Consider the following 13,191-nt stretch of genomic DNA (forward strand, 5'->3'; position numbering starts at 1 on the left):
TTATTCATTATATATCAAAAACGCATCAGCCAAACCAAATACGTTTGTTTCTCTCTCCAACAGGGAATCATATGATTGAAAACAGATGGGACTACCTCAGGGGTAGTGACTTTTGATAAATTAATATGGCTTAATCCTTTAGTTAGCATTAATAAAAGGCTGTTTAGTCTGACACAGATAATAGGCCTTTGGCTAATTTTTGTGCATTGTATGATGAGGAGATAGGCGTGTCATAGCAAGAATCGTACCAGATATATTATATATAAATGCCTTATTTTACTTGGGGTTTTTTAAAAAATGTATTTTCCCCACAGATCACTATCTTTTTGGCTGAATTGTGACTAGAACATCTCAAAAGACAACATAAAACAGAGCGATATCCATTTTATTTTAGGGATTTATAAAACTGAAGCCTTTGTAACTCTTCCTCAAATATGGGATTTTGTTTGTTCATTTATTTTAGACTTGTTTTTTTTATTCCATGGGTTCTTTTAAGGGTGCCATTCTTAGTGTTTTATTGACCTCCACAACAAAGGGGGTAAAATCACGCATATTGCAGTCCTCATGCAAGTTCGTGGACTGGGCTTACAACCTTGTCCCAGAATGATCTCATTTGAAACCACTGGAATATTTTTCAACCACAAAGGGCCACACAGTTGGGTTTTACTGCTTTTCTGGTTGCAAAACCATTTCTACATGCACAGCAGAAACCCTAGCCTCCTGCAGTAGTTCTTCTGTATGGGTCTACAGGCACGCTGATGCTTGGAAAACTCCAGTCTTCTGACCATATGTAAAAATATTTTGATCCGATTAAAAGACTAATTAAAATATTCGGTTTCAGAGCAGCTATCCAGACAGACAGAGCAGCTATCCATCCTGTCACCCATCAGTTTCTTTGTTGTCGGGTGCTCACAAGTATCTAAACTATCTACAGTATGACGTCTCAATACTCAATGACCTTGATCTTCAGACTTATCTGCTCCCATATAAGCCATTTTTCCCCGATTTCTTTTTATCTTTACAAAGAACTTAAAACAAGGTAGCTGGCAGGTGACATTTCCAAGTCAAGACTGTTTTGATTTGGCCATGTGAACTATGCACCTGTATAGAAATGACTTGAAAATGTCACCTACTTCTATATCCTCAGTCTATTATCCTTTGTGTTTTTTTCTTTTTTGACATTTCCAAAGCATGTATTACTGTAATATAAACATAAAAAGGAGGAAAAAATGATCCTGTACCTGCAAATACTGTATGCATTATACTCTCTCATCCTAACTTTAAAAAAAAAAAATTTTCATCATGTTTTCTGAGATCATACATTAACATAATTTCAATGTATTATTTTGCCAGGAAGCACGATAAAATACAGGCTGAAGCATTAAGTACAGTAAACAATTCTGAATTTCTGAAGTGGAGAAAATTGTAAAGGGACTTGGTTATGTTTCATTCAGAACAATCTATAGATTAAATGATGATTAAATACAACAACGCTTGTAATACTGCAGATCATCTAACATATTCCTTTGTTGAGCTACAAGGTGAGCAAGTTGGGCTCATATTGTCACGTGAGACAGTTGTGGGTTTGGCACTTAACAGCAACCCTGCACAATCCTTCTCCAGAAATGGCATTTGTCTCTGTGTGGTAAAGTACACCATAGCAGGCAGAAACAAAGACATTTGCTCTTAAACTAATTGAGCTTGATCTCTCCAAAACCAGGGAATTATATGGAATAATTAACTGGTAGGTGTAGCTAAATAACATCTCTGCCTCCAACAGAACATACCAAGGGACACTTCATCTCACCAAAAGGAAAAATATGAAAAAAGTAAACAGTCGCATTGCTCATAATCATGGTGTAGCACAGAAGGAATAACTAAGCAGATGTAACACTGATTGACTGTGACACGTGGAGCACAGTCCTGTGGTCTCAGTGAGCTACTCAAGATAACTGATTCTTGAAACAAGACACTCTTACACAAACCTTCCAAATCGTTTATGCAGCTTTTTCATCTGGCATTTTGACACTTTTTCAGGGGATGGGTTGCTCAATTCAGAAGTGCTGCCACACGTTGTTAGCTCCTAAACCTCTGACATGTACCCTGGGCTGGCACGTTTGGCTCTGTAATACGCGTTTAATAAAAAGTCCTAGATTGCATTACTGGTAGTATGTAAATATTCCTCATGTGGGTAAACCAGGAATCTTTAAGAGCAGATTGAGATGTCTTGTTTGAACAGGAAGGAGAAGTAAGTGCCTGGTTTTCCTAACATTTCATATCAATTAAGCTGTTGCAGAAAATGCATTAACAGATCCACATCTGAATTCAACAGGGTGTTGTTTGTACTGTTTTATTATTATAGTGAAAATGTCTTAGTGAAACGTTTAAATACTCTGGGGCCCTGGGTTCAATTCCAGACCTGGGGTGCCCTGTGATAGACTGGCATCCCATCCAAGGTGTACCCTGCCGTGTGTCCACTGCTTGCTAGCATAGGCTCCATCTACCCTGCAACCCTGAATTGGAGGTCAGGGATGAACCTGAACCATCCATGAAATCAGATGGATGAACACCTTGTCATCTTTCAGCTGGATAACAGTGCAACCTTTGCATAGACATCAAGTTGATTTTAACAGGACTCTGTAACGCACAATTATTTAGTGGTTCCTGTACAAGATCGGATCTGTCATGAATGTCCATATTATTAGAGTGCATTGGGAGCCTTAAGTTGGCTACTTCCATATAGTGCCACAGGCAGTAGCAATAATAAAAATAGAAAAAAAGACAACCTACAAAAAAAGTTATTCTACAGTAAAATGGTCAGCATTAGATACAAAGGCAACGGCTCTCACAATGTAGAGATGTCCATCAATACTACCTGTCAATTCCTTGTAACAAAACAATAAGTATTGAAGTTTAAGAGGGGAATGACTGCTCTTCTAAATTATAAGGTGTAGATCTTACAGCTACAGTATCTCGGTATTCCATAGCTGTAAGAAAAGTAAATGAAATGTATATTTATTTTTGATGTGAATAACACACAAAATGAAATAAATTATATCTGTTAAATAACAAAGAACAGAATGCATTTAAACTCAGGTCACTTATCTTGAACTAGCTGTTCAATATCACGAGAGCATAGGCAATAGTTCTAATTAGAAAACACATTTAACATCTCCTCAAATATAGCACAGAGAGAATTCGAAATTCTGTCTATGTTCCATATTTAAGAACAAGAGTCAGAAATGAGAGGAGGCCAATTGCCTCTTGTACTTAACAGGCTGATATTAACAAGTATAGGTATTAGCTAACTGATCCAGGGATTCCATTAGCTTCAACAACATGATTGGGCAGCTTAATCCAGACCCTTTCGCTAAAAAAGTGCCCCCTGTTTGCAGTTTTTAATGCACTTCCTCTTAGTTGATTGATTCAGAAGAAGACCTTGGGTTCTACACAGTACAGGTTTCAAGGTTTGAAGGGGGTGATGGCAGCTTTTGTAACAGGCTCAGTGCTCCACTAGTGGATAGCTCAATTTTAAGAAAATATATCTTGCTGTAGATTCAAATTCTGTTCAATTATATCTGCTAACATTGTTTGCCTTTCTAATAGCTTCCGTGCTGTTTATAAAGATTTCTTCAAGCTCAGTGTTTTGCCAACTTAAAGGTACAGTGCAGATTTTTATGACATGTATGCAATACTATGCAATTCTTGCCCAGTGTTGAATTTGTGTCTCTTTGGATTTTTAGCCAATGTGTGCTAATCCTCCTCTTTTGAGATCAAATGCTTATGTCACTAGTTTATTGAGTGTACGTGTAAGAATCTGTATAATTGATAATTAACCTTGAATAGTAGTGGCACTAAAACAGACTCTTGTGGTACTCCTTTAAAGAATAGAATCTAGAATTTCATTCTATACCATTTTTTTGTGGTGGTGGATCTAGACACCCATATACAGTAGTTGGAGCGCGAGGCTGAAGTCTACATTGGTCAAAGATCACTATTAATTTAATTCATAGATCAATACATCTCCAACAATCACATGTAAACGGATCTTAAAATAAGACAGTGAAAACAAGGTTTTCACAAAATCCATCAATATTTTAGTAAATTCCAGATGAAAAAAATAGAGAAAATCTCTCTGTTTACGTCCTCTAGCTGCAACAGTTAAAAGTACCAATAGCTTTGTGTGTGCATCTATATACTGTATAAAGAGATATTCTGTGGCAGCCTGTACTTTCAAAGTGAGTGCTGCATGTCACCGATTTTGCTTTTAAACAAAAAGCATTTTTTTTAAGCCAACCAAAACATTTCCCATTGGAACTTCATGTCCTTTTTCTAAGATGGAAACAATTTTAGTTGGTCTTAGCTTTTCGCCTCCAACCACTAACACAGCACGGGATGATGTCAGATGGGATTTTATACGGTGTACCCACTCAGTGCCCAATTAGATGTGAAAGTGTTCACTTCAGCTTGCTTCAGTACTTTGTGAGCTCTTCCAAAAGCTGTTCTTGAAGGCTGTAACAGCTGTGCTGATATTTATTTTGCCAATTGTCAATGGGCCTTGATACAGGTGTTTTGAAACAGACAATTAGTACACAAATGAAAAAAAGTCTAAAGAGCAAGGTAGAAAATTGTGTGTTTTAATTTCAATGCATTTCCTATGGAGCCTTTAAGTACTTCCTGACCAAATATGTGGGATTCTCAGGAAAGAAGGTGCTTATCAGATTGAAAAATGTCATGACATCATTTATCACTTTCATAGATACCAGATATACCAGATACCAGACAAGTCTTAAGAAAATATACCCCTCTCCCTTCCATCAGAACTGGAAGCTCTGTTACATTCTGTGCATTTATGTATATATTCCAAAGTCGATTTCAGATGATACCATATGCTGTTTAATGGTACAAAACATTGTACAAATAAAAGTTTATGAATATAAGTTGGTCAGTATTCAAAACATGATTATTTTGTGCATGTAATGATGGACTAAGAGATATATGTGAATCCTACAAAGAACAGGATTTACATGCCACAAGATACTAAATATTAATATATATATATATAAATGTGTATTGATACTGTAAGAGAAAATGTATACAACCAGTTATGGAAATCTAAGGTATGTGTATTGAGAAAAAGACCAGCAACTGTTCTTGGGTTTGATAAATTGATGATTGACAATAGCTGAACACTAATGTTATAACAGTCAGACCTACATCATATACAGCTCACTTCTGTCTGCTCTCAAACTGAGCCAAGTCATTTTGTCCTATTAAGCCAACTGTACCAAATGGAGTGGCAATGATTTGTTGCAGATATCCTACAATCCGTGTTCTCTTTATGCCTTCTTCACATCTTCAGAACAGTCATTCCAACCACATGACCTAGCTCTGCAAAGTGTTCTGAAGCACTTCATCTCTTCTGACAAGAGAGCATACAGGCCATCTATCACACACTTAAGCTCCTGTTTTTGCAATGGAGATCAGATTATGCATTTCCTCATTTCTGAAACCTGTGTTTAAAGTTAATACACTGTCGCTGTTTTTCATGCTACTCATTGGGAACAGAGTGCACGCAGAGCCAGGTTTGTCCTACTGAGCTCTGCAAACCAGTGTGTGAAGAATTCAGTTAGACATACTAAGTACTATCTCACTATTTCAAGAAGACATCAATTTTTTTTCCATCAAATCATCAAACATTTATCATTATTTTGTGGAAGTATTTCCCATTCTAGTCAGAAGCAACCAAATTTAATACATATTTTCCTTAAGTACACAAAGACTGAACCAGTGCCAATAAGAAAATGAAGGATTATTGAATGAACTCCCACAGGGATATATACACAAAGCAAGAACGGCAAATCTGACACAAACAGAACAAGAAAATTTTAAATGTTTGGGTCTACTTGGTCCTGTTACAGCAGGTGAAAAAGTAAATCCTTAACTAAACAAAATAGGGTAATGGAAGAATGTATTTCTTTGACTGGTTTTATAATAAGTATCAGATGTATTGCCTTATGACTGTGCTGATACTAAAGTAAACACGCATGAAACAGAACGTCAAAAGGTTAAAAGAATAAAAGCTTTAAAATGGGAATCTTACTTCAATATAAGACAATCATGATATAACTATCAATTAACCAAGGAATAGAGGACAAATCCAGAACATTAAAACAATTAATCAGCCATACTGTCCACCTGAGAAATGAAGGAGAGAAAATGAAGAAGCTAATGTTGAAGCTAAGCTCAGCAGGTGTGAGCCTGGCCAGTACCTGGATGGGAGACCTGAGAAAGCTAAGGTTGCTGCTGGAAGAGTTCACTCTGCTGTCTAAGTGGGTCTTAATGCCCCAGTTTAGGTTGGGGTTGGGGACTCTTTACTTTAAAAAAAAAGGTGTTGTCCTTCGGATGAGACGTAAAACCAAGGGCTTGACTCTCCATGGTAATTAAAAATCCCAGACCATTTCTCGAAAAGAGTAGGGGTGTTACCTCTGGTCCTAGCTAAATCCCCCCTGGCCATTACCAATTATAGCCTCCAAATAGTCCCAATCTGTGCATTGGCTTCATAACTCTGTTTATCCTCCCCACTGATAGCTGGTGTGTGGTAAGTATACTGGCAAACTTAGGCTGCTGTTGCATCATCCAGGTGGGAGCTACACATTGGTGAAGGGGAGTCCCCATTACCTGTAAAGAGCTTTGACTAGCATGTTAAGAGAAGTGAAATAAATTATTTATTTGTTATTATTAAGAAATTATATTTGCGGAAAGACATGCACAGTTTATAGGCCAACACCTGCATGGCACTAACAGAATGTAGCTTGCTAACACGAATATGAGCAACAGAAATGTGAAAGTGAACTAAGGAAATGTAGGTAGTCATGGTAGCTGGTTGAAGCTCAATGATTCCCTCTACCTCAAATACAGATACAGATTTGATTTGATGATGTTTGATGGTTAAGAATGTAGCTATGCTGATCAGCAGTTTAAATACACGCAGATTAGACTGATCTCCAAGAAATGTTGCAACTGATGGTGACCTCTGTAGATGCAACTACTACTGTTAGATATAGAGACAAAATGAAAGCCAGAAAGTAGATTATAAAAAGAAGAATCTATGTTGAGCATTTAAATAAGGTGTAACAGACTAGGGTTGTCTATCAGTTTGCAGAGTAGGACAGAGTAAAGTTGTTATTGCTAACTTTGCCAAACCACCTATGGGCAGTTCTGACTCCTGGATGTGGAAGTCTTCACTGGTCTGAGAGTCACGTTGGTCATAAACTGTAGCTTGATGCAATCAGACAGCAGATTAAGAAAAATATTCAACAATGAAATTAATTATATAGATATAATAGGTGAAATACAGAAGACAATAAGTCAAGAAGTATGAAGGAGCTAAAGACAGTAGAAATAATGCAAGACCTTCTTCAAGTATTACTGGAAGGGAATATTCTTCTTGTAGTAAAACTCTGTGCAGCAATATTATGAGAAATTTGTGAAAGTGATCTATGCTCTCTTTTTGCGAGAATCAATGACAAGTGGTCTGTTTCTGTTTAAAGTTAATACATAAGAAAGAAACTGCAAGGAAATCTACGAACGTCACATTGGGGGCTCAGCTGATGATGGAAATGTTGCAGACCTTTGGAAACACAATCTGAGATTGAACTTGTCTGTTTATGTTTTCCAGTAATGAACGTTCTAGATATTATAAGATTATACCAATGTATAAATGGCATAGCAGATAATCACATGTTTAAACAGGAGACTACAGCATGTCTGGAGGACCCTTGCTGCTTCTGTTTCCAGGAAAGGTAAATCTGTTCTTGTTTAATTAAGGCTGTGGTCAGCAAGGTAGTGTTCAGCGTTCCCGCACATTTTTAATTAACCCAACTCAAGGGCCTCCGACTCCATCTCCAACAGGGAGAGGTCAGGTGCCCGGGCTTCCTGCTCTTCTGAGAAGTTTTATTTAAAGAGTCTTTTTTACATTAGCAAAATTTTAAATGGATAAATTTAACCCTTTTTTCAGTCTCTTCGTGGGTTATAAAATTTCATTAAATCTACTCAGAGCTCTTACAAGCATTCATATGAAATGATACATAAAACCATCACAGACTTTAGAAACAGCCTGGAGAAGCAAAGTTAGACCCGGTAATTGAAAAGCAAAGACAGCACAAATTCTGACAGAACATGCTTCATTAGCTATATGTTTCTGGTTTGTCAAGGAAGAAGTAAAGGTTTATTCTATGCTGAAACGTTGTGTTTCTTTTTTATTTTTCAGCATGGGAAAAACCTTCACTTAGCCTACACATACTGATGCAGCTACCTACTTTAACTGTTTCTGGTTTGTTCTCACCTGGGGTGAAGGTATTCCCTTTCAGAAAAATGCAGAAGTAAACATACAGTAATCCCCTGCTCATGAAGAAAAATAAAACCCCACCAAAATGCAGAGTCAAAAAGACTCTACCACAAAAAAAGAACTACTGCCTAATGATTATGCCTTACAAATTATAACATTATTTATTTCCACATTGTTGGGATTCTAAAGGCAAGGCTAGCCAGGAATAAGTAATGGAAGTACATTAAGTCCTGTAAGACATTTTGAGGTCAAGCCCTGATTTTGTCTGCTCACTCACTTTCATGCTTTAACAAATTAAAAACAAATCAAAGCAATCTTTCAGTCTGCACTGCATTGCCAGGGTCAAAATTAGAAATATTCTCATGATGCTTTTAAACCCCAAACTAGCCTTATCAACTAAACATGAATTAGGTAATTCTGTTTGTTAAACCCATGGCTTCAGGGAGGCATTTGTTCTTTCAAAAGAAAAACTTGAAGGGGTGGAGTGGGGGCTCTGTGGCTCAGGATCTGCGCCTGTGGCTGGAAGGTTGCTGGGTCGTATCTCGCGGCCGGTAGAGGAATCCTACTCCGTCGGGCCCCTGAGCAAGGCCCTTAACCTAATTATATCCAATCCTATATAGTATATCCTAACCCTAACCCCAACAGCTCCAGGAGTGCTGTAATGTGGGCTCTCTGACCCCAAGCTTCTCTCCCTGTCTGTGTGTCTCATGGAGAGCAAGCTGGGGTATGCGAAAAGCCAAATTCCTAATACAAGAAATTGTATATGGCCAACAAAGTCATCTTATAAAATGTTTTTTTGGAATGTAAGACTACTTCACCCACAGAGAAAAAAACAACAACAACTACTGCATAATTCTAAACAGTTGTTGATGGGCTCCCCTGGCACACCGTGGGGACTCTGCACAAACACTCTCTCACCCCATAACGTGGTGGTTGTTTCACATCAGCATTAAAGTGCCTTTTAAAGGATGGCAGCCTGTGTGTGGTAGGTGTCCAGGTAGATCTTTATGGGGAAAAAAGAGGTGCTGTGTCATCACTTCAAGAAATTTTAAGGAGATGTTTTAGAAAGATGGAAGAATCAAACAGTACAATACTGGCTTTCATGCAGGTCAACAGGCGATGATGCTGTAAGTATAAAACAGCATGGCCTGTGACTGGAAGTAAAGGTGACCATTGTCAATATGTGCAGTAATTTCTGCAGTCCATTGCCAGGGAAGTAACAGTGTACACTTCACCATAATTAGAGGTCATAGTTTTCTGCTGTTTTGGCAATAATGACATGTACTTTACCATGCCTGTCTTTAGAATTTTACTTTTAGCTGTTGTTAGCTGAACGGTCTAGCGGGCCTTGTTTACGTTGATCGTATAATAATCAAATCCTTTTTGTCAGAGATCCCGGTGGTTTGCCAATCTGTGCCACCAACAAGGATGTGAGCCAGGTGATAGTTTTTTTTTTTTCGTTGTTCTTTTTGTTCCAAGGTTTTAATATGATATACCTGAAGGTGCTATACCTTTGTGAGCACTGTATCGTATAGAGTTAAATGTCAGCTTGTTCAACTGGAAAAAGGTTGATTTATGCAAAGTATCATTACTTCTGAAAAACAAATTCACAGAAATTTAACATTTTTAAAGATGAAAATGAAGAAACTATCTTAATATGTATGAAGGCAGTAACCTGAACAATACTGGAGGTCTTCTCTATCTATGTTATGCACCTGTGGCACAATTCATAATCTTCACTGGTTTACACTACCAGCCTGCTACATGCAGACTTTTATACAGTACATTGGCTACCCTGGCACCTCTTAACAGTAACGTTCCCAGTAAAAATCATATTGACTGCTAATTGAAAGAGACGTACGGGGTCCTTCATGACACAGAGACTGCTGCTGTTCAGCTCTCCAGCTGTATTGAAAACAGCTGTGAGGAGCCGGGCAGGTTCATATTAATGTGGTGTTGGAGCTCCTTCAATCTGCCTTGCGTTCAAAAGTAACAAAGCAATGAAGATTCTTTATTTTAACTGCTGGCAAAGCCAGCACTGTCATTAGTCTATAGAGTACCATATATTTAAAATTGTTGGCTAGACTACTCAAAGAGAAAATAGCAGAAGCTTAAAAATGAATGAACAAGCTACAGGAGAAAGTCTGCATCAGACACATTCGGGGCACATTCCAAAATCGGCAAAATCAAAAATCGGCATCATATTTTCTGGGATTTGGCAATGTATCACATTACTAGCATTCATCCTCAGGAGTATTGCTCAGGTGCAGTTTATAGTTTGTGTTCACTGCAATCACTCAATCCCTTTCTCTTTCGCTCTAAATGATCCTGTTGTTTCTTAATAATTGCTTGACTGGCACATCATTCATCATTGCTGTGTGGCCGTTTTCATAAACAAATGTAAGCATTCCACTCAAGGCTGAGAATCTATCTTTAAATATTGGATTGGTAAAATCAAATTAACTGGTTTATTAGGTGATGAGAACATAAAAAAAATATATATTCTCAACCTTAAGAACAAAGCTCTGGTTTTAAAATAACTCCTGACGTTTTAGAATAAGCACAGGACACTCATTTTCTGCTGTAGGAAAAAAATGAAATCTGTTTTGATGGGATATGTCAGTTTTTCCAGAATTTATATCTTTCTCCAAAACTCATTTTGTCTCTGATGGCAGATATTTAGCCAATATATAGTGCTTTGTAAAAGAAAAAGTATTCAGAACTTGCACAGTTTTCACATTTTTTGCTTTAAATCTTGCAGTCATGCCATTTTGAAGTAGCAATTAATATTTGTTCAAAGTAAAATAAATAAAGAAGGAAGTAGACAATATGAAAGAAAACTCCTGATTGTATACTGTATGTATTCAAACATTTTTGCCATGGCAAACCTAAATTAAAATACTGTAGGTATACAAAATTACCTTACCGAGCCACAACATTATTTGAGTGGCTTCTGTCTGTATGCAATACTAGTGTTTTCCTTTATTTCTGAATTAAAATACCTGTCTCTGTGAGGTTTCTTGGTCAGGCAGTGAATTTCTTGCAGAGGCTCATCCATGTAGACTAAGGAGCTTCCAAAGCAAGTCAGGGATAAAGTAACTGAAAAGCACTGATCAGGAGAAGGGCATAAAACATATCTATGTCATCTCGCTTTCTGCAAATAATGTGAACAGAGCTAAAATACTGAACATATTAAAGATTGAGCCCAGTCTCCTGAATACTATAAATAAGGTTACAAGTTTTAACAGCCTGATAATGACCATCTCAACTAGTAATCAATTTGTCCATATTGACTACCTATGGCACATGTGGCATACTATCTCTAAAGGATTCTTCACCCAGATGGATAAAGCCATGCCTATTCAAAGCTCAAACTGAGATTTAAAGATTAGTGAAGTCCATTAAAGCAAATACTGGGCCATTCAATAGAGTAAACCTACTCTACTGGACATTTAGCACAGGCTTGATAACTGGTTATTGCATATTTTTGCATCATGACCACACTCACAGAATGTATATTAAGGAAGGATACTAATCTGCAAAAATCCCAAAATGAGCAATGTTTTTTATAAACACTTTTAATGTTTGATCTTGGGGCCACAACCATGCTCCTAATAGGCTGAAGGTTCCAAAAGTAATAAGAAACATCTTAAACAGCTTGTCGGAAAACTGTAATTATTATTGTGGCTTTTCTCTTTTAAAGTTTAACTAGCATTTCAGCCTCAGAAAACAAAAGCACATCCACGTGCAGCTGAAATTCGGAGAGGAATCTGAAGCCTGTTAATTTTTCCACACACGGTTTTAGTGCGTGTGACTGTGTGTCTTGAGCTCAGTTTGCAAAGATTGCCATATTAACAGGTGCTTTCTAAAAAAAATTTAAACCAACAGCGGTGAAATTTAGCCCTCTACTCATTGTTTATTTCTTTTGATGCCAATTTTTTCAGAGGTGCAGATGTTGTTTTTGTACTGTGGTGGAACCTCCAGTTTTATATATATAGGTGTATATATATACAAGTCATTGGTCATGTTTCTTTTTATATGTGTCAATTACCACACTTCACAGTTTATTTAATTCCTCTGTCTGACATCCCACCAGCTATCTATACAGTATGTAGATCCTAAGAGTGACTCAAGAAAAAAAATCCTCTGTGATACATTGTTCCACACAAGAAATATACATTAAAAAAGAATCATTACTTTGACATTACTCATGACTGAAATTAACTAATTTAACTTTCTCTCATGATCTGTCGAGTCACGATACCCAGTTGGACACAATTTGGTCGAATAACGCATGATTTTTAAGTTGCAGGAGTTGTGATTACACCCATATTCAGATATCAGATTCCTTTTGCAGTCCTTTGTTACAAAGCGAATTCCTACCAGTTTATATCAAATAAAAGAGAATTAGCCTTCTAAATTAAATAAAAAAGATTACATATAAAAGATTAGTACAGTAGCTTTAAAAAATCTTACTGGCTCATTGGCAGCCTCCCACTTTACAGCCTCCTAAAGTGACAGTCATATCAGTTCGATCAGTCTGCTGCTGTGGCATCCTTAAATTTATTTTCCTTGGATCCATGCCACTGAGATTAAAAAGTTTATTGGAGAAACAGAACTCTTCCTGAAAGAAAAATAAGATTTTCTGCCGCAGTTGAAGGAGTTGGGGGGTGGGGGGGGGGGGTATATTTCCAGTATGACCCAGTTCAGAACTTGTACACGTGCCAGTTTATTCAATATGGAAAAAATGTGTATTTTAAAAAAGAGGTTTTTTTTAACTAAACTGTTTTTGAGGGGGTTTACGTCTGAAATTACAACACGATAAGGACTAACGCAGTACC

At 37.2% G+C, this 13,191-nt stretch overlaps 1 protein-coding gene across 1 annotated transcript in view; it reads right to left on the bottom strand.

Annotated features, from left to right (window-relative positions):
- Positions 1-13,191, bottom strand: part of pappaa (pregnancy-associated plasma protein A, pappalysin 1a) — a 211,018-nt gene that overhangs the window by 142,738 nt on the left and 55,089 nt on the right. The gene's annotated exons all lie outside the window — the stretch shown is intronic.

The sequence above is a fragment of the Lepisosteus oculatus genome, chromosome 24 (genome assembly GCF_040954835.1).
Source record: "Lepisosteus oculatus isolate fLepOcu1 chromosome 24, fLepOcu1.hap2, whole genome shotgun sequence".
NCBI classification, from domain to species: Eukaryota; Metazoa; Chordata; class Actinopteri; order Semionotiformes; family Lepisosteidae; genus Lepisosteus; species Lepisosteus oculatus.